Below are 21,848 nucleotides of genomic sequence, written 5' to 3'. Positions count from 1 at the left end.
TGATTTATGTGAGTTAATGGGAAAATTAATTTGATTTAATAATCAGCAACTCCTTTAATCCTTTCTTGAAATAGGTAAGAAGGGATACAGGGAATTGAGGATGCCAGAGAGAAAACAAATGGAGAAGCCAGAGAAGAAATTATTCAGTGGAATTATATGTTTTAGTTATTTTACCAAAACAAACATACAAAACCAAAACATCTTAAAAATACCTTACATTTAATTCTGTATGGGTTAGCTTTGCTTGTTTCTTATAGAAATAGTTTGTGCTGCATTATTATTACTACTAGTTCGTTAGTATTATTATTATACTTTTCCAGGAACAGCACATTTATTTTGTCTGACCCAAGGGAAAGTACGCTTAAAGGTAAGCTATTCTGGCAATACTTAGCCCTTTCTGTTATATTCTTCTGCTCTGCTGATATTAACGTAAGTATGTAAGCTGCAAAAGGATTTGAGTAGTATGCAAGTACAGATTTCTTAGCTCACAATAAAGATTTCTACAATTGCAGCTAATCTAGCCCTCAGACCTCAACTTTCATAACAGCAAGTCAGCCCTTATAAGTAGAAAATTTAGAACAAAAAGCTGTCCGTGTGTCCCCCACCCTGTCTCCCTCCTCCCAATTTCTTAGTCCTAATAAAACACAAAAGAGAAATATGTCAACGCCACCCTCCCCCACCTCACATGTCTCATCGTAGACATCATCAAGCTGGTTTTACTTCTTATTTACCTATTTGTCTCCAAATCTCTTGGGACCTCTGCATCATTATCTTCAATGAACACCTTCAGTAAACAGGACATTTAATGTGTATTTGTGTTGTTCTGGCTTGTTGCAGTTGTTTACCTGATTGGATCACATGCTGCTTTGATCATTTAGAAGAGAAAATGTTTTTAAAGCAAAATATACTGGAACACTTTGTGACAGCAAAATAAGAAGAGACACACATTTATTGTATTTGTTTTCTCACCGATGTATCAGTTTTAAAACGTCTTGGTCATTAAAAAATCCTTACACACACACACACCTTCCAGTCATCTTGACTTTGAAGGTTCGAAGTTAATCACTCCCATTGCATAAAGAATTATGTTTTCTCTATGATGGAAAATCTTCTGAGGTTAATTTGAAAGGGCACTTGAGTTAGGGCCTGCCATGGAGCACCTCAAGTTACACCAGACATGATCTTGAACCATTAATCTTTTGCTTTAAACCATTAATGGTTTGCTGCTAGTTTAGGATAAGGCAATTGTATTCCTGATACACACAGCCAAGACTGGGGCTTTTTGCCTTCTTGCCAGTTTTATAACTTGGGACTGATCTGGTTTGAGTGTGAATGCACTGTTAACCACATGTAGTTTGCAATAATCACAGTAACTTGAAAATTCTGCCTTAGTGGTAGAAAGATATAAAGTGATTGTTTTGCACAGAAACCCATGCATACTTTTGGTAAAAAAACAGACTAGGATACTGAAGACCGGTTGTTCTATACCATATAGGGATTTCTTTATGACTCAACATATAGGAATGCAAATTGGATTAGGTAGGACCTATATGGACTGCCCACTGTAAATGGTCTGCCATTCCTCCCTTATTCCAACTATTAGACATAGATATTAGTTAGCTTTTCTCCCATAAAATTCCAATATATTAGTAGCTGATATGATATGCACTTCCAACTTGAGTTTTCTAATGAAAATTACATTGTTTTTATTTTAGAATATTGCCTCACAAGCTGGAAGAAGTGAAGTTTTAGGGTCAAATATTAAAAATCAGAAGTTGAAGAAACACATGAACAATGCACATTCTTTCTCCCATATGCATGTGGGCATATGGCCACCTGATTTGTGCTTACAGCTTCAGTAACACAGAGAGGCAATTTTAATCAGATGTCTATTTTTACATATGTTGACTCAGAGCCCCCACTATGAAATTCTGTTGATTGTACTCTGTGCATGTGGATATACAACTTATATTAATAAAGAATCACTTGAGCTTTCTTTCGGGTTGATTTTTGTAGTGTTTTTTGTGAGCTCCATATCTAAGAGTAGTGAATATGAACAATGTTAACAAATCCAGATGGTAGCTTTTTACACTAATTTTGCCTAGCTAGAAGTAACTGCTCAAGACACAGAGCCAGAGAGTGAATACAAGTGGAATTAGGCCTTCTTTTTGAGGAAGTCTTATAGCATTAATTAATTCTCATCATCCTGCTGTGTGTAGCTAAAGATTTTATTATCCCGATTTTATAGATGGATAAAATTAGTCACATAAAGGTTAAGTGATTTGTGCAAGGTCATGTAGTAACTCTGTAGCAGGGCTGAGAACAGAATTAGAAGTCATAACCTCTGTTACCTTGGGCTAATGATGAGTCCACATGCCACGTATTATCCTTTCATAAATGACACATACTCAGACAAGGGCTGACTATAAATTAAGTATTTAAGAGGTTCTTTATATGTCTCTTCATACTGTATGTATCATAAAGGGGTTCAGGTGCACCTGATGAAACATTGGATTCTGCTCTAGTGTTGAGAATTAGCCTTGCCCTCTTTAAGTCTATACTTTTCAGTTGGTGACCTGCATGCTGGCCAAGCTCCATGGCCAAAGTGAACTCTATACCAAATGCTCGGTTCATCCCAGTGCTTGTTGAAAAAGACCATGTACAAGAGCCTAGAGAAGAAAAAAATCAACCAGATTAGAAGAGTGAAAACAATTTCCCTGGAAGCATCTGAAACTAAGTTCTTTATGTCCTTGAGTGACCATGAATGTCCTGTGTGTGCTGAAAAACAGCAACAGTTGCAGGGTTCGCAATGAGAAGTTTTTCCAAATCTCTGAAAGACTGCAAGTAGTCGAGGAAATCTTCTGTTGCTGCAAAACATTATTTCCTGCAGTTGCCAGCACTGCTGGAGCAAACACAACTCTTTGTGGCTGTCTTGCCTATATAATTCAGCAGCATTTGTATAACTTTTGGATACAGGCTACACTTCTTGTTGCTTCTGCTTGTCGTAGAATAAAAAATGGGTCTGTGTTAAATGACATGGCCGTGACTGGGCTTGTGGTTGTGGGGTGGGGAAACCGTGACATTCAAGTCATTCATTTATGAAGGAGAGAAATTATGTTTGTCAGGTTCAGATAAAGCTTATTGTTTCAACCTTGAGAGAACAGACAAGATACAGATCCCTAATAACTTGGCAATTTAAAGTAAAACAAAACATGACGGCAGTAAAAACAGAAAGGAAAATTTCCCTACTTTGATTTTATTTAAATTGTATTTAAAATTAATCATATCTAGAACTGGCTGAATTACTAGTTGCAAATAAAGTGCCAGATAGTACCACTGAGTGAGTTATGAGTTAGAAATGTGACACGTTTTTCTAGTTAGCACTCTGGTGGTACCCAAAAAAAGCCATTAAGATAAAACTGAGTGATAATTTTTCTTTTTTCTTCTGATGAATATTGTACAAGGCACAACGAAAAGACACAAGAGTGACTCCTGCCCAAAAGATCTAACAATGTAAAAGAGTTAGAGAGAAGATAAAAGGGCAAAGTGGTGTCTTATTGTTTCCATTTTCTTCACTTTCAAAAACTTTTATTGTGATTTTTATGACAGCAACAGGGAATGAGGTAAGTTGAAAATGGCTGAATGAGGTGAAGAAATGGCAGAATGTAAGAACAGAAAAAGAAGGAAAGAAGACACCAGGGTGGCAGTGTGGCAGGAAGGCTTAGAGGCAAAGGCAGAATGGGAGAGAAAGGATACAGCTTAGCTCGGCGGGCAGGGAGCCAGCTGGAGCTAGGGAAGTATGGGGGAGTAGATGTGGGGAAGGGGCTTTCCTCTAAAATTTAAAAAGGGCAGGGACTCTGAGGGGGTTTAATCTTCCTTCTGAGCTACTTTGCCCTAGTGACCAACACCAATAAATGTGTAACACCAATGAGCAATCCAGGAGAGAATGGCAGAAGTTGCAGATTAGTTTTGGTGCTGATGTTTTTTTTTCTGCTTGTTACAAACTACTTTGACCCTTCCAGCATATATACCTGCCCCCAAGTCGCCTGCTTCTGTTATTTTTAATGATTGCAGAGATACTCTATTGTTGAGGTGATTTTATTTTGTTAAGCGGATTTGGTCAAAAATGGTGGGGGGAGGATGGAGGATGCTGGAGGGAAGGGAGGTATATATTTAATATATTGATGTGAGGCCTGTAAGATCTGAGATAAAGCACTACCATTACCTTCTCATACCTTTGCATTACTAGCCATTACTGAATGACACAGAGCAGAAAGGCTGCTAGAGAAGGCTAATGCCTATACAGCTGGTGTAATGAAGAAATGGGAGGTTTAGGTCCAGGAAACCACAGCTCCAACAGAAGGAGCTGAAAAGATATAGATAAGATTAGTGACATATGTAAAGGCACAGATAATGTGTGACAGAGTCTGCCCAGCTGAATAGGCTGAAGCCAACAGTAATAGGAAGCCCATGTTCTCCCTAATCCTCCCAGATAAGCTGTTCCATCCAGAATTATCAGCCAACAATCTTCAGGGTATCAGGCTGAAAATGAAGTTTCAGACTGCTTTGATACCTCATCCATAAATGAGAAAGTGCCTGAAGGATCTTTATTTATTCTCGCTCCCTCCGAAACACTCTTCAAAAAGTGCCAATATACTAGCAACAGATGCATAAAGCCTTGCTTACTTTGATTGACAGAACATGATATAAAGCAACTCTCACTTGACATTTCAGTTTCATAAGGCTCCAAGAAAGTGTATGTGTGTATGTAACTTTAAAACTTCACAAGGAAAAAAAAAAGGGGATATATGCAAACTTTGAGACAATGTTTCCTGAATAGAGTATAACTCTTCCCTTGTTTCGAGATCTTGTATGACAAGTAATTGCAGTATATTGTTTCAGCCCTGTGTTTATTGAATGTCTGCAATATTTGTACTGTTGGCTTTTGTAGACTTACAAGGTAATTGATATGTATGTCCCCAGGAAAAGTGTTTAATTTGAAGAGAAAAAGTACTTTAGAACCAACTTTCAAAATATGAATAAGCATGAAAAAGAATATGGGTTCATACCTTCTTTCAATTACATTAGAATTATCAAAAAGGTGTAGGAAGAATTCTTGTTGATTTTTGCATTTCTCTTCCTGATTATTTCATGCAGCGATGAAGGGAGAATACTGGCATCCACCTGTAGGGTTCCTGTTTTTCCTGATGTAACTACTTCAGTCTAACTCCGCTGAGGAAGTCAGCTGGGCAATGATTATGAGGAGTATTTGCACTACATCCTCATTAGCTTTTATGCTTTTAATATGGTTTCTTATTCTTACATATTGTTTGCCTTGAGCTTCCAATGACACTGTATTCTGTATACGTGGACACTCAGAACACTGACAATGCTTGGGAATTAAACCCGGAGAGAAAGGAAACTGCTTGAAAGGAACTATAACCCTCAACCCTCTATGATAGCATGCATCTGCTTTTCCTAATGAGGAACACTTTTCGCCTCTGAAGGAAAGGAAAAGAAAAATCTCCATGTGTGATTTCCATTGGGGGAAAGAACAGAACCATGATCAAAGGGAACCGGGCAATTTCTTGCTTTTTATTTACAATGGACAACCAAGATAATTAACTAAAATATGACTACTGGAAGAACATTAGAAAAGGGAAATTGTTCCTGAATATTAACATGAAACTTTTCAAAGAGAGACGGAAGAAATGTAGATGAAACATTCCTGCTTTTCTTTCCTCCTGTTCTATTTCCCCTGCAATAAGCTGTAAATTACCTGCCTACAAAGCTGAAAAATTGCTGCTTGCACCTGTTAATCAGATGTCCAAAAAAGCTACTAATTTTAGCAAAGCGACTAATATTTCAGAATACTAGTTATCAGACAAAATAGTAAGTAGTTAGTATATTGAGAAATGCTTAAGGTTTTCATATTTTGGAAGATTTTTAAGCACTAGCTTTTCCAACGCTACAAGCATTATTTTCTACTTCTTATTCCTGCTGGCTCTTATTTAATGAAACAAAGATAAACTGATTGAAATGTAATGTGCTGTATATACTTACAGGGAAAAAGAGTAAAGCCAAAAGGGTTTTCTTTTTAAAACTAATTGTCAAAATAATTACATTTCCAGAAAGTATATGTGAATTTTGAGAATACTAAGTACATCCCTGATCAGTTCTCCCATGAGTTTTGCATTTTCCATTTTTCTTTGTTCTTTCCACATGACTATAAAGAATTTATGTTTACTGTATCTTTTGGTTAATATATGCTGAAGAATGGTGGCAGGCCATTACCAAACAAGTTACAAAAGTACATACTAAAACCAACATTCCCATCAATTCATGCAGGTACAGGGCTAGCAGGAATCTCCAAAGCAAGGAATCCTGAGGGAAAATATGGGCGTTGGGGTGTGAGGTCAGCTAAAGCAGAGCTGGAAAGTGAAAGAGGGAAAGGTTAAAAGACATGTAGGTTGGGAAATGGATACTTCATCTTCAGATGCAGACATAATGTGCCTTTCTTGTCCTTTCTCCTTTCCTGTCCTTGACTACCGGACCATGCATAACTTTTCTGAATTCTTAAAACTGATAACCTAGAAAAGAGACCTGTGCCCAGCTTTTTATCACACTATCTTACAGAAAAACTGAAATGCAGTTTTGGTCCTTTATTCTTACCTATAAAAGAGTAGGAAAACTTTCCTGTTACTGGACTTATGTGTGCTGAAAAACAGTAAGAAGCAAAATAAATTCATATTTACAGCACTGCAGAACAGCAGCTGGTGAGTAATGTCCTCGTTCATGTTTGGAGTCATGAGACAAAATGAGTCCTCAAATGCAAGTTCCACCAAGGTCAGTGGGGATTGTCCTTACTCAAGCAACACTGGAATTAGATCCTTTCTACATATCTTTAGTCATGTTATAAACCCAATTACTGGATTTGAACAGTGACCTTTTTAATTCACAGGTGGCAGCACTTGTGAGTGGATGAAAGACAAATCTGTAGGCATCACTTAACAGTTTTCCTTGGCTGCAAATGATCCTACGTACGTTGCAGCTACACGTTTGCCTGTGGATATGGAAAAATGCCTTCAAGTACTGTATTTCTTTTTAAGTGAATAGTCTTCCTCAGTCATGCTTTAGAATGGGCTTTGGCAGCCTGAGAGCAAAGCTAAGCACAGTTGGAAGATGGACCTTTGGGTAGTGAGTCCCTGCTTTGCCTGTACTTCAATGGGTTCAAGCATGTGAGTGATGACATAACAGAAAATAGAGATTGAGGGGAAAATGTGCTGAAAAGGGTAAGTCCTGTTGACTTTAAACAGCCATATCAGAGATATTATGCTGAGGACAAACAGGGTGTGGAAAGGATTAAGGAAACTATTGGGTTTCGCAAAGCCTTAGGGGAAGGCTGTTTCCTTCACCCATGTGAATAGGTTAGGCAACAAGGTGAAAGCTGGTAAACCTCCACTTGTTTGTACTGCCAAAATTTAGTTAATGTAACTGATGTCTCCAGTGCCTTCCATGTAGTGCAAAATACTTACTTTCTGGAAGTGCTGACGTGCTGGCACCACCTGTAATCCTAAGAGAAAAAGAAGGGAAAAGACAAAAACCAAGAAGAGCTCCAGCAAAGAGCTAAAGGGTTAAAATTATTTCAAATGCCACACAAAGTGCTTCCACAGTTTTAAAATGTTAATCAGTTTTGAAAGTGTAAGTCATCCCCTGCTGATAAAGAAAATGAACACAGGAACAGAGGAAAAATTGGAGTTTCTGAATTAAGAATCTGTGTGGCTTTTCATCAACACTTGGTAGGCAATCCAAATACTCAAGCCTGTCATCCAGCAGACTGGTGTACAACTCTGCATTTTATATTATACATGCATTTAGAGCCTACCTGTGTTTTTTTCAGTAGCCATTTTTATTATGCATGTACTCAGGACTACAAAAGAGAACACTGAGAAGTCTTCCTGAAAGTACCTGAATTCACTGATTGCTTTCATTGCCAAATATCATGATTCTAAAGTAGACATTCCCAAGGGAACCATCACCTACTCTATATCCTTTGCTCTGGCTGATTGAACTACAGTGGATAACAGTGAAGGAACATGGGAGGTTGTCACAGCTCTGTGGGTATTTGCAGAGAGAGCTCCTGCCTCCCCATCCTGCACACAGGTGCTCCATCGCAGAAGGAAGAGTGGGCTCTTTAGGTTGTATGTTCTCTAAATTACACCAGCTTTACCTTGCAACACAAGTGCAAAGAGAGGCCTTGTCACTATTTTGCAAGGGACAGGTTTCATTTGTGGTTTGTTTTGGTTTTTTTTCCAGGCTGACTTTGTCTTGGTATTGTTTGTTCCCAGGGCTTAGTTTGATAAGGTGCAGCATGAAGACTGAGGATGCTTAACGCTGCAAGGACCAAGCTGATGACAAACCCATTCAGGAGGAAAGCCCTCACTGTAAGAAGAGCATGGCATAGTTTTTTTGCATTGATCAGCTATTATAAAAAGGGTGGGGGGAGGGATAAGAATCAGCAAAGACTGAGCATATTTTTCTTCCTTTGGTGCAGTCAAGAAGATGCCTTAAACTCCTTACATAAAGACTAATACACACAAAACAGATTTTTTCTCATTTTAAACTGGCATTTGCCTTCTGCTTGTTTATTTTAAATATGTTGCATTTTATAAATTCAGCACTTGTAAGCTCAGAGCAGGATGCTTCTCATGGCCCTAAGCAAACATCTCTGATTTTAACATCTTATTATGCATGGATGAAAAGCTAAGCTAATAACTAATTTTCACCCTCACAACACAGGCATCTATGACAAGATTAAAAGCGATTGTCTTTAAGGAATGTTTACTAACATTAGCCCAAAGTGGACAAACGGGCAAGTGAGGAAGCAAAGTATGATCCTGCATTAGAACGAGGCAATTTTGGCAGTGCACATAAGAAAACACATAACATTCAAAAAAGGGAAACCACAGGCAGAGAATGCATCATATTAATGCCACATAAGATCCACTGAGGAAAATACTATGAAGGAAATGCCTAAATGATTGAAAAACAAGTATTTAGCTTCATGCTCCCTGTGAATATTGAACAATCTTTCTTTACCTTTTATGCCCAAACTGGATGTATTTTGCATCACCAGAGTATATGTGAGAGTATATGTGACAAATGTATAGCAAAGAATCTTCATCCAGGAACACATTAACATGAGGTCAGATACATAAGTTTACCTCTTTGTAATGCAACAATGCAACTACCATTTTCACCTTGATATACATAACCCTTTAAGGAGCTATCCATAGAAACTGAAATGCTGCAGGAAATGGTATAGCTGGTGATGCAGTTTCTTTGTCCAATTGGGTGCACTTCCCTTTAGTTAAGAGAAAACATGTATGCATTTGTGGTCAGTAAAATAGTGACTAAAATACAGTACTTTCCAAGGAGATGTTTGTGAACATCAGTGTCACGGCTAAATTGCAACTGGGTATTGGCTAAAGTGCAACTTGGGAGGTCTACCCAGACTTGTGGTATGCCTGATGATGCTCTCTGCTTCCTTTTCTCTCCTGGATGGCCATGTAATGCAGCTCTGTGTGGCCTAATCATTATCATATTTTGTCTTGTGCTATATGTGGCTGTATTTCAGTGGAGAAATTATAGATTTAAAATATCCCTCCATGTTTTTCCTGGTTTGGTTTTGTTTTGTTTTGTTTTCTCGAGGTGCTGTGCACCTTTAAAACCACACTGTGATAATGGGGCTATAAAAATTCAACTTTCTCTTACTTACTATCATTACTGGCAACATGAACAAGCTGTTTATGTAGCAAGGAAGGCTGCAAATTCTGAATAAGAGAAAGATACTAAGAAATTCCCCTGATAATCAGTGATGACTGCAGCTAAGATTTAACTGTAAAGTTGTCACACAAATTGATATGGGCATTACCAGCCACCATGTGAGTTGTGATGCATCTCTTAGTGGCAGAATAGATAACAAGATCAATTACTCACTTCAACTGAAAAGATGGGAGTGGCCTAGCAAAATAAAAATTTGAAAGACAGGGGATATCACATGACCAGTGCTGAGTCCACACTGTAGTACAAGATGTGACTGCAATTTGGGTCAACAAGGTTAAGCTGGATTTAAATTAACTCTGATCTCAATGGCAGTGTAGCTGCAGCAATGTGATTTTCAACTGGTTAAAGGCATGAACTGGATTAGTTTGCTCATGGTTTGCAGCATGAGCTGAACTCCAGAGAGGTACTGCAATACTATTTGTTCCCCAAGCAAGTTTATTCAAAGCAGAACCGTGCATTTCTGAAAATCCTGCTGTCACACCTGGAGTGTGACATTTTTTGCCTCTGTTTAAATGGTACAAACCATCTGGAAAACTAATCTAGCTGGCTTGCTGAGGATTCCCCGTTTGTTAAAGTATCTTTCCAGAGCATGGCCTATTATACCTGACCTGCAGTTATGAATGATCCCACAGTCTCAGGTAGTCAGAAATGATGGAAGAGTTTTAGATGTCTCCAGTTTATGCCAAACCCAATATGGCTCCTGCCAGTGCAAATGTAGATTCAAGCCACATCTTTCCCACCTTTCCTTGCAGTTGCGGCAGACAAAGGGCTTATCCAGCAGTTGTAGAGCTGAAGGTTAACTTGGAGAAGTCTCTTCTTAAACCTGGATTTAAAACTAAAAGAAAAATATTATATAGATAGAATGTTGCAGCTGAGAACAGAAATCTGAAAATCTAGGAAGAGCTAAGACTTGACAGCAACCTTAAATGTACCCTTTTTCCTTTGTTTATTTTTCCTATTACTGAAGGAAGAATCATTTCTCAGGGAACAAAATACACTTATTTATAACACAGTATGTAATCAGTTCAATCTATCCCCTACCCATAGCAACAACAAAACTTCTACTCAGAACACTGAAAAGGAATACATTAAAAACATGACATGAGCCCTTCAGAGGTTTTCAATTATTAGTTTTCTTGCATTGCACAAAGGTACAAGCTGTCACTGTATAGTGGCTTTTTAAAATGCAGACTATGAAATAGATGTGTTTCCTCCACATACAGCCTTCAAGAACAAGCATTACGAAATTTAAACTCTCCCTCTTTTTAATCTCCTTGCTTCTTTAATAACTCCTGAATACTACTTAACCCAACAATCAGAAAAAAAATTAGTTTGCACAGATGGAAAATATAACAATGAAAGGCAGCAGAGTCCACAGGACAGGATATGGATCTTTGGCATGCTCCATTTCTTTTCTAGGCTATGCCATTAGCTCCCCATGTTGCCACAAGCAGGTCATTCCATTTGGCTACTGCTGGTTCCCTGCTAGGCAAATAGCAACAACACCACTCGTCCATGTTTTAAGATCTTTTGAGGAAATAAACTTAGATTTACTTGTTAAAAACTTAGACTGATTCCAAAATTCAAGACTGAAATCTGTAAGAGTGCTTCTATGGAATATAATTCATAATAATAAATATTACTGCTAATAAGAATTTAAATGCAGATAATTATGTACAATTTATTTAGATCAACACTTCTGCTTAAGTGTATAAAAGACTAATACTAGATAAGTTTGTTTAAAGTTAACAGTAAAGCCAAATTAACATCATCTAAACTTGCTTCTCTTGTTAAAAGCTACATGTGTTTGAGATTCTGCTGGTGTGGTGATGGATTCTAAAAAGTGCCTGTTAGTATGGCATGTTTGTGGTTTTCACCCTGCACTTTACTATTTGTTAAGCTCTTTGGACTAGGGAGAACAATATAGAAGTGAAAAAACCTATAGCCTTTCAAAGAGTCACAGATCAGACTACCATCACACAGAGTTTGGAGATTCCTACTATGTCTTTCAACTTGCATGGGCAAAGATGTGCTTAACCACAGTGACTGTTAACAGTCTACTTCTTCTCACTTCCATAGGAATTAGTACCTCCAGCATCAAAGCGTGAACCATCCCACCTTATCATATGGTGTTTATCACGTAAAGTTTTCTAAAGATTGCACAGAAAGGAATAACACTGTGTCTGAATTATCTTGTACTTTTGTAGTCAGCCATTCCTAGGAATATGGTATAGGATATACACCTTGTTTAAAACTCATACGTTGTAGTTTATAAATGTTGGTTTGTAATTAGTACTTTCTGCAATTAATCCAGCAAGCAGGTCAGTGTCAAAGAAGTTCTTTAAAAAATCGTGTGACAACAGTAGGCTACTTAAAAGAATTAGTTCTTTCCAAAGCTGTCATAACTGCAAATAGCAAAAATCTGAACAGTGCAATATATTTTGTAAAATATTAGTAAATGTGCTTCACAAAAAATCAGTAGAAATTGGTGTAAAAACAGAAGTACTATGCTGATATGCTTTCAGCCATATGTTATGTTGTTTTATTTTTCAGCACATGTCATCAACAGTTTTCTTTTGATATGATCAAAGAACCATACACATTCACTCAAATAAGGTATAAAGAAATCTGTGCTTCTATTTTTCTTCAGTTTTCAGTCCTTCATTTTTGTCTGTTCTTTAAACAAGAAAACTCGAGTGTTCTTATGGCTAAGATGTGTATCAATTAAAACTGAACTATTTACTACAGGAAAGCTAAAAACTTCATGACCTTTCAGATATGCATATCAGTGGTAGGAACCTGATTGCACTCCAGGGAGATACTCTCAGCTATCACAGAAACATTCAGAATTAGCGGTCTAGTGATTAGTGGAGAAAAATACATATATACATAACTGGATTAAATGGAAGCAACTAATTTTGGCTAGTGAACTGAGCCTGTAATGTAATTCCCGTACAGATTCTGGGTTTTCATTAGTGGCTAGAGGTACACATTATTATATAGACTTGTGCTTTTCTACTTCAGGGCTGGGCTACAAAACAGTGCATCAAAATGAAGGAACTTTCATTTTTTAATGGACTTACAGTAAATGATGCAACATCTCCTAGTGTCCACAAATGCCAAAAGTAGAGTTTGATGTAATAACCATACAGCCCCAAGACATATTGTACCAACTTTCTCCTGACCCCATCAAATCTCCTAGGATATTTTGTACTAAGATGGAAAACTTTTTAGGGATGCTTGCTGGTGATGATATTCATATAGTTTGCACTGGAACATGTCTACCTTCTGCTCAGAGAGAAGAAACAGTTTCATAGAGACATATATCTTCCATACGTTGCAAGCTGAGCACCGAAAAATCATGACTTGGGCCCAAAAAGTTATCTACTTGCATAAAATATAATGAGGATTTTTTTGGCCTTTGTTTAAATGCACAAGAGGTTGTGTGCAAACTTCTTCTCTGCAACTAGAGAATCAAAGGTTAATCCATAAAAAAAATGCAGACACCTTAGTAGATGCACAGCTCTGGATCTGTTTAATAGTCTCTAGCACATGAAGAGGGTTAGAGGAAGGGAGCATGAGTCTGAGATGCTGAGTTCACACCAATCCCTAACTGTAACAGTACTCGACTCATCTGAAGCACTACCAGAGCTGAATTTGTACTGTGTTCCCTTATATTTCTAGTTCTGGCTTGGTAAGGTGGCTGTTTCTGTGCCTACAAGTAGAGATGTGTTTTGGCCATGACAATGTTCACAATAGCCAGTATGAAAAAGCTTTCTAAAAAAAAATCTAGTGGGAAATGCCCAAAATATCCTAAATATTGCTTCTCTTGGTAATTTACAGGTCCAGTTACTTTAGAAACTTCCAGGTTTAGGTGGAGAATGAATGTCATCTCGTCTAGATCTGCCATTACAGAGGTATGGCTTGGTGCATCTAGGGCAAAACTACAAGCAGACAGAGAGTGTATACAATGACCAGAACAACACGCGGACCTGAAGCACCTCCTGCTTTAGGTGTGCAAGTGCTCAGCTAATTGCAAGCATGGACTTAGAGACTAATGGGGAAGCAAGGTGCAAGGTGTGGTTACCTAAAATCAAAATCCACAAACACATCTTCACAGGGCACCAAACCATTTAGTTGACTCTGGGGCCAACACTATTTTGTAGATTTGGCCCTAGCACAGACCTTTTAAAAATGAAGTTGAGAGTTTCGTGACAACCAAGACTCAGAGCTAAGTATATAATAAAAATACCAAGTACTACAAGATTGGTGATAAAATGGAAAGCACTGACGGAGTCATGCTGAAACCTTCCCTTCACCAAGCTCAGTGAGAGTTTTACCAAAGACCTGACTGGCTGAGGACTTCATGCTATGTTTTTACAGGCAATATAAAACTATGTAAGTCCTGACCATATCTACTCCTTTCAGCCTCTCTACCAGAGCCCTGGAAACTTCTCAGTGATACCATTTTTAAACCGGCACCACTGTTTAAATACATTTTACTTAACTGCTGAAGACCAAGCATACCCACAAGTTCTGAAACACTTCTGTCCAGCCACTAAAACTGGAATTCACTTTAATGGGGCAAAAAAAAATTAATTAAAAAAAATCAGATTTTTCTAAGAAAAAACATCAAATGTACAGCAAAGATAGACAAGAAATAGGATCTAATATGTAGCTTCTAATAAGAACAGGGAAGTTAACCCAAGGATCTTGGCTATGTTCCAGTTCTAATAATTGCATTTTAGCTCTCTAAATTCCCTCTGTAATTTCATACAGGTAGAGAATTCTTCAGTTCCTGTTCTAAGCTGTTGTGTAGGTTTGCTATTCATTAATGAACAATGCCATTTTCCAGTCAGCCAAAGCTTAAGTCATACATAAATTACCTGGATTTTATCAAATTAACTATTAAGAAAACACCCTAACTCCAATTTTGGTCACATGTAGTTTCACTGGTGAAAAGAATTATGGTCTTTCAGAGTTGTAATTCCTCTGTTTAGTTGAAATATCTAAGATTTTAATATTACAATACACAGCAGCAGTATTTTTGAATGCTATACTTTGAATAAAAGAAAGTACACTGTTCAGATGACCATAAAAGGAAATGTGTAACATGCATAAAATGCATATCACTAATGTTCAATAACCTGCATATCTACCAAAGCAAAACCAGAACAGTTTCTCCTGAATTTTACTCCGTTATTTGAATACATTTTTTCTGATGCTCAATCTTTACTGAGTGAATTATGAACTTCTCTGGGGAGCAGAAATGTGTTTTTTAAGTAAACATTAAATGCTTTGATAAATCAAAACATTCAAATGAGATTACTATTGGAAAAAATCTAGTATGTTTTTAACTGACATTCTATTGTTTAGGATAATAATAAAACCCTTTATCCCAAAAGACTGAAACAGATTTTTATTCATTGTTGCCATACTGCACATTTCTTAAAAACTAAATTGTCATGTCAAATGTAAATAATGTATTCCCATAAGCTAATCAGAAAGAAGTAGAAATTGCCTACAGCGTACTGAGTGTTCAATATTTTAATGTGGTAATTAAAAAAGCAGCACTTTTCCAGTACAGATATTTCTGTATCACAGATGTTCAGTGTTCTACACCTTTACCTATTCAATAGGAAACAAAGCAACCCATAGTGCAAATGAATCACTCATCTTTTGAATATTGACCTGACAGTAAATTTCAGACCACTGCTTGGAATGGTGCTGGGTAAAACACCAGAGGATTGTTTTTACCTAAAAAACCCACTTTTTGCTACTTATTACCTTATGTTGGTTTAAATTGCACCTTGGAATCTTACAGCTATGCAGAGATTTGTTTTTATGGAGATAAGCCCCAAAATACCTACTTTAAAGTAAAAGCCTTATTTTTCAGCTTTAAAATACAGATTACAAGCCTGATACTGCAAGACAATGTGCACTGTTCAGTAGTGCCTATTACCTGCAATAGGCTCCTTTCAATTAATTGAGACTGCTCTGTAAGTGGAAGATGCAGTGTATATTTCTACATGCATTACTTACATGTTGTACTACAAATGGTAACACTGACATCAAAAAGTAGTATCGAGCAGGAGCCATATCTTCAAATATGTAAACTGCAGTAGTCTTATTGCAGTTGCCTGAGGCATTATGGTTTATAGCACTATAGGTTTTAGCCTTCTGTTGAGAGAAATAAAATGACTAAATATGAGCTACAAGACTATGAGTCATACACAGGAGCATTTGGAAAATTTAGATAACTAAACAGAAATTAGTCAATGTTTAGACAACATAAAGTACCTGTGAATACTGAGAGATCTCCTGCCCCAAACTGTCATAGAAACCTAAGCCCAACACCACTTTCAGCTGGACCACAAATTCTTAAATCAGGAGATCTGATCTCCGCAAGTTTTAAAGATACCTAAATCATAAACCTACCAATCTGGTATCATTCGATCCAGCAAGACATTTAGGCATGAGATTCATTTTAATCTGGAGATTAGCTCTACTGAATTAATTGCACAACTCATGGGCTTGAAGTTAAGCAAATGCTTAAAGCATTTTATTGTTTCTGTTACAACTATTAGATCAGAGCTTCTTGGGGCTGCTTCTCAGACACTGTCAGATTTGTTGTTAGGGTGAGACTAGAAAAAGTACTGACGTCAAGGAAACCCCTGCAATTTTGTAAAAGTCAAGGGGCACATGAATTGCTTAATTTTGCAGGGGTTCCTGGATTTACATGTACTAACCTGGGAATCTCTGCTTGAAATACAATAAATAGTTTACAGATTCCCTGTACGAATAGCAATTACAGCAAGACTTATCATATTTCCTTGCAAAACTGAAAATTGTCAAAAGCCAGGCAGTGAGTGGTGGAGCTGGTAACAGGCTTCTAATATCCATTTGTTTGCTCCCTACTTTGCTTTGGTATCTGATTCAAAGATCTAGACACCCTGTTTGACAAATCGGATTTTGGGCAGGGGTAATTGCATTTAAGCTAATCAGTCCTAGATGGAGGAGCTGTGAAATTCTTTTTTATTCTCTTCAGGCCTTTATTTGCCAGGGAGGTGCATGCACTTCTTTTTCATTTAGAAACATAGTATGAATTTATAGCTAAGGAGTTCCCTAATGTGAAAGGATGGGTTAGAGACAGTGTGTGAGTACAAACTCCTCCCTTCTGGTGCCAGCGACCATGCACATTTCATTTGAGGGGGCTGGGATGTCTCTCTTTGTTAAGTATGCACCTAGTTCTTCTCCATTATCAGAAACATGTACATCCTCATCTCTGCCTGCTCAAGATGCTGTTACTCCTGCATTGTCACAAGTACCTACATTCTTCTCAGTGCACAACTTGTGAACTCTAACACTGCAATATGAAAAAGCAGCCTAAACATTAGAATCCAAAGCACATCTTTATGAATTAATTAGCACCACAGTACTTGACCTCTTAACTGGATTTAGTCTGTAATTTGAGGGTTATCATTAGCAGCCCCTATAAAACTCGTATAATAGATGTGAACACTGCCCTCTAATTCAGAGTAATAGTCTTCCCACAACTGTGTTCACTGTTGTTCTTTAACTATGGGGAAGAAGAAATTTATCAATTCAATTGAATGAATCTAGTATTTATCTCTCCTTTGCTATATTGTATTAAGAAATTACAGAGCATTATTCATAATATCTGTTTGGTAAATATAATAGTAAAAGTTTGGTGTAGAAAATAGGTACAGTACATTTTAACAAAGATGTCTATGAAATTTGGTAGGTATAAAGCTTTTATAAAGTCTGGTGTCTGCTAGGTTACTGTATTAGAAGCCTCAAAGCTTCCTCCAGTTAAGGTTAATTTATTGTTTGTATTAGCGCATATGCCTTAACAATGTAAAGAGCATTTCCCACAGATCAGTTAATAAGATGCAGCACAGAGAAAGGGCCAATGAATCTGTTTGTTACAGTCTACTTAGTGAGGCTATGACTACAATGCTCCAGCGCTGAAGTCAGTGAAAAGACACCAGCACAACACAAACCAAGGAAAATGCAAGCTGATACAGCACAAAAGATTCTTTGTTTAAAAGCGGCAGAAATTTCCAGAAACTATCTGTACAAAAATGCATGATAGAAGAGAATGTAATTAAATAACAAAACAAACCCAGACTAAGGGAGAATCATTATAAACCAGGACAAGGACACTTTGTTTTTAAGTGCACACAATGAATTTTAAAGATCTTTCTTCAGAAGGGGCAATAAAGTATTATGGAGGAGTGACACATTTGATGGATAGGTGGGTTCTGAAAAAACACATTATCAATTACTTTTTCGTGTTTGGCTCTGGTCCAGTAATTTTTATTTGAACAGGCCACATGCTGGCATAGTTTTGATTGCAGGAAGCGACTGACTGTTGTTAGAGAGTACTATTCATTTACTATCTTCAGCTTCTATCCCTCCTTTTTCTGATAGGGACTCTGTTATGGTAGGCACCATTACAATACTTAAGAGAAGAAAAAAGAAAAAGGAAAAAGAAAAAAAATTGTTTAGAAAACTACTCCGTTTTATTTTCAGTCACCTCACATCGAGTTCAACCCAATCTGTCTTACAGGTTGTTCATAAAACAAGTGATTTGATTGCCCCTCAAGTTTATTTCCCAATCAGTTTGACCCTGTGGGTTGTGTACCCCTTCTCTCTTTTACACCAGTGTTCATCTAAAGCACTAAAGCAGTGTCATTAAAAACGATGGAGTCACGTGAGCTACAAGCAATTAGGGAGTAAATCCTCATTCAATGTTTCCATAAGCAAACTTTACAGAAGTTCATGAGATTGCCTCATCAAAAGATTTACTTATCAGGAACAAAACGTCACCATTTACCTTTGAGGCCACCGTGGGATAAAGGACAGGCTGATACCTGGAGTGAGGCTTACTCCATGTATACCCAGTTACACAGATAGAAAAAGTCCTTCAAATAACAACCATTTCCTCTCCTTTCTTTACCTGTGGACTGTGAAGGTCCATTTGCCATCACCCAGTGAAGAGAACTGCACTGTTTGCATTCAGCTTTCATGGAGACTAGACTGTGACCCCTACTATAAACAATACTTGGAACACAGGACAGAGTCTTGCCACTTCCAGAATCCATTTTCCTCTACTCCAGGAGACTGATGGCAGCTCTCCACCTCATAGAAGATACTCTGGACTCCCCATTGGGCTCCTCCCTGGTATTGGGGACAGGAAAGAAAGATGCGTCAAGGACAAGAAAGGCAAGGCTGCAACATGATGATGTGACTCACGCTAGGAGACCATGCATTGTCAGCTCTACAGACCCATGTGAACAGGGATAACAGAGAGGTAACCTCACATGGTGTTTTGACATAATATGATGACTTGGCAGTATATCTCACATCGCCTCAAAATATGCATATAATCCACAAAAGCCTATTGTTGACCATTTTCTGAAGAAAGGGTTGCTGATGCCACGGTTATGTCCGTGTCCATTTCCATACATAGGGTCACTGTACGTTAAACCATTAAACACAGAGATAGAAGCAGAATGCATTCAGTAGTTCTTAAAAACCATTTACTGTTTAAAAGTTCCAATGCTGAAATACACTAAAAGTTCAAAACTGCCTGGACTCCTGGAAGACAGCAGAAAGTTTACATTTCAACTAATAAATTTACTTTTAACACATAATTTAGACTACTTCCAACCTGAATAATAACCAGAGAGGACTTATTCTTCCCATTTCTTAGGAAGGCAACATGTATTTAGAGAACAACATTGGTTGTTCATCAGATGAAAACACAGTGCCATCAAATTAAGTTTTCCATTGTTTTAGAAGAATATATGTGTATAGAAGCTATTTGTTAAAATCAGTTTCCACTGAACACATTAATCTTTTTATATAGTTCTACAGCTACTTAAAGAGGTGTGTACATCTTACTCATGAATAGTGCTCCTAACGAAGGTGTAAAGAAAATAAAACTGTTTCACAATACGCAGCATCTAAACTCCCAGTTCCTTGTGCTGGCTGAGTCTGCAGTACAATGACAGCATGCAAGTCAACCTCAACATATAATTGAAGATCAAAAAATAAATGGTGTGTTTACCCTTTCAGAACAAACAGGAAATTTGCAATACATGATATGGAAAAGAGAAGTTCAAAATCTTACTAACACTCTGAAAATAAGATTAAAATATTCTTTGAGTTATCGCCCTAGAAAATGTTTTTGTGATGCTCAGCTTACAGACATGCTAAGGAGTACAGAAATGTTAATAGGGTCAATATAAAGAACATCCAACTAAAGATACATATTTATTTTTTATTAATTTACATTAATTTTAAATTTTTTTGTTGTTGTTCTCTTACCCTTCATTACAGCTTTCCTCATCCCACTTCATGCACCTTGAACTTGTAAAATTAAATTTTTTGGTTTTCTTGCATGACAAAATAAAAATAATTTGACGTTAATTTTCAAAGAGTGATTCTTCCTCTTTTATCAAAATTATGTACAAAAATCCACTTTTCAAATTAATACTTACTTTTGAAAAGCTGAAGTTTTAAAAGATGTGGCATAGTATTTATTGCACCTAAGAAATCTTCAGTCAAAAACTTAACTTAAAGAACTGGATTTATTCAGTAATTAATACATGCTAGAGGCTAAATAGTGACTTTAATTAATGGTGTTGCAAGGGCTGGGAGAACTTTCTTTACCTTCAGGGGAAGGGACTGCATCTTGGGTAGCAAGAAGGCATGCTAAATCCATTCTCCTTATCTTCTAATATTGCTAGCAGACTCCTAACATTGCAGTAAGCACTGAAACCTGGTTAGAGAAGTTGAAAGGCAGGGTAAAATGGTAGGCTGTGTGTTTTCATACAGTCATGACTCCTGAAAGGAAAATCCTTGTTTTTCTTATACTGGGGGTGAACACAAAGGAGGCTGTGTCATGTGAGTGTGTGACTTCTTCCTTGTTACAACTCTGGCTTTCAGCACTTACACCAGCGCCCATATATCTTCTTGTGAAATCATTCGATTAATTTTTTGGAAGCTAAGAAAGTTTTGGATCCAATGCTGCAAACAAACTGGTGGACTTTAAATTACTGAGATTAAAAGTGCACTGAGAAATACTGTATTCTTGCCAGGGGTACAACTTGTTATCTAGCTACAATGTGACTATAAGGTATAATTGTGTGAAAACACTTTGTTCAGGTCCAGCTTTGTCAATTCAAGCTGTATTGCACTCATTCCGCGTTTATTGCAAGTTAGAAGAATATTGACACAAAATGTGGGATAAACAGACTCATAGCTACATCCATTCAGCAAACGTTGCAGGTGAGCCTCAAGACTAGAGTCACTCCCTCACAGCAGTTGAGGGGTGACTATGCAGCACTCACATCCCAAACATGATAAAAAGGCATAAAGTCAACTTCATGACAGCGTAGAAGTTTACAAGACTTCTCTGAGGGAGTTATGTTTTCTTCTAAAGAATTTGCCATGGGGAAAAAAAAAAAAAAAAAAAAAAAAAAAAGATACTCCTTACTGCTAGTACTGCTAGTTCATGGATTTTAATAAGAAAGGGAGCATTGCCTAGGTAAAATGACTTTAATTTCAAATATCTGCCTAATTTAAAATATCTGCCTAAGCCATTATGCTCTGCTTAGTAAGTTTGCAAATCTAGTTTCCAGTATATGACAGGCCTTAAATGGTTATTCTTGCTTCCGAAACAAAACCCTTCTCAGACTTTACCAGAGGTTTCCTGCCATATCCCAAGTGAGTTTCTTATAAGTGGAGTTGTGTCATTGTAAGAACTTTGCAAGTAAAGAATCAGGCAGGAACAAACAAAGACCATGAAGCCAAAACACCACCAGCTATAAAAGAACTAAATTTGGCAATGTTAAAGAAGAATGTAAAGACTTCATTGAAAAATAGTTTGGAATATGCAAAACTCTTCCTTTGACACATAAATCACTGTATTATACATAGTATCATAAATTCTCTTAATGTGCTTACTAGTT

The 21,848-nt window shown here is 37.2% G+C and overlaps 1 long non-coding RNA gene across 1 annotated transcript; it reads right to left on the bottom strand.

Moving 5' to 3' along the window:
• Positions 1-2,212: 2,212 nt before the first annotated feature.
• On the bottom strand, positions 2,213-20,674 carry LOC114013029 (uncharacterized). The gene is made up of 4 exons (XR_003555868.2): positions 20,548-20,674; positions 20,203-20,270; positions 18,830-19,050; positions 2,213-18,331 (listed from the first exon to the last, which is right to left on the bottom strand). It is a non-coding gene; the product is annotated as an uncharacterized LOC114013029 (long non-coding RNA).
• Between the last annotated feature and the right edge of the window lie 1,174 nt (positions 20,675-21,848).

The sequence above is a fragment of the Falco peregrinus genome, chromosome Z (assembly GCF_023634155.1).
Source record: "Falco peregrinus isolate bFalPer1 chromosome Z, bFalPer1.pri, whole genome shotgun sequence".
Lineage (NCBI taxonomy): Eukaryota > Metazoa > Chordata > Aves > Falconiformes > Falconidae > Falco > Falco peregrinus.
This window is presented reverse-complemented; position numbering and strand designations above follow the sequence as displayed.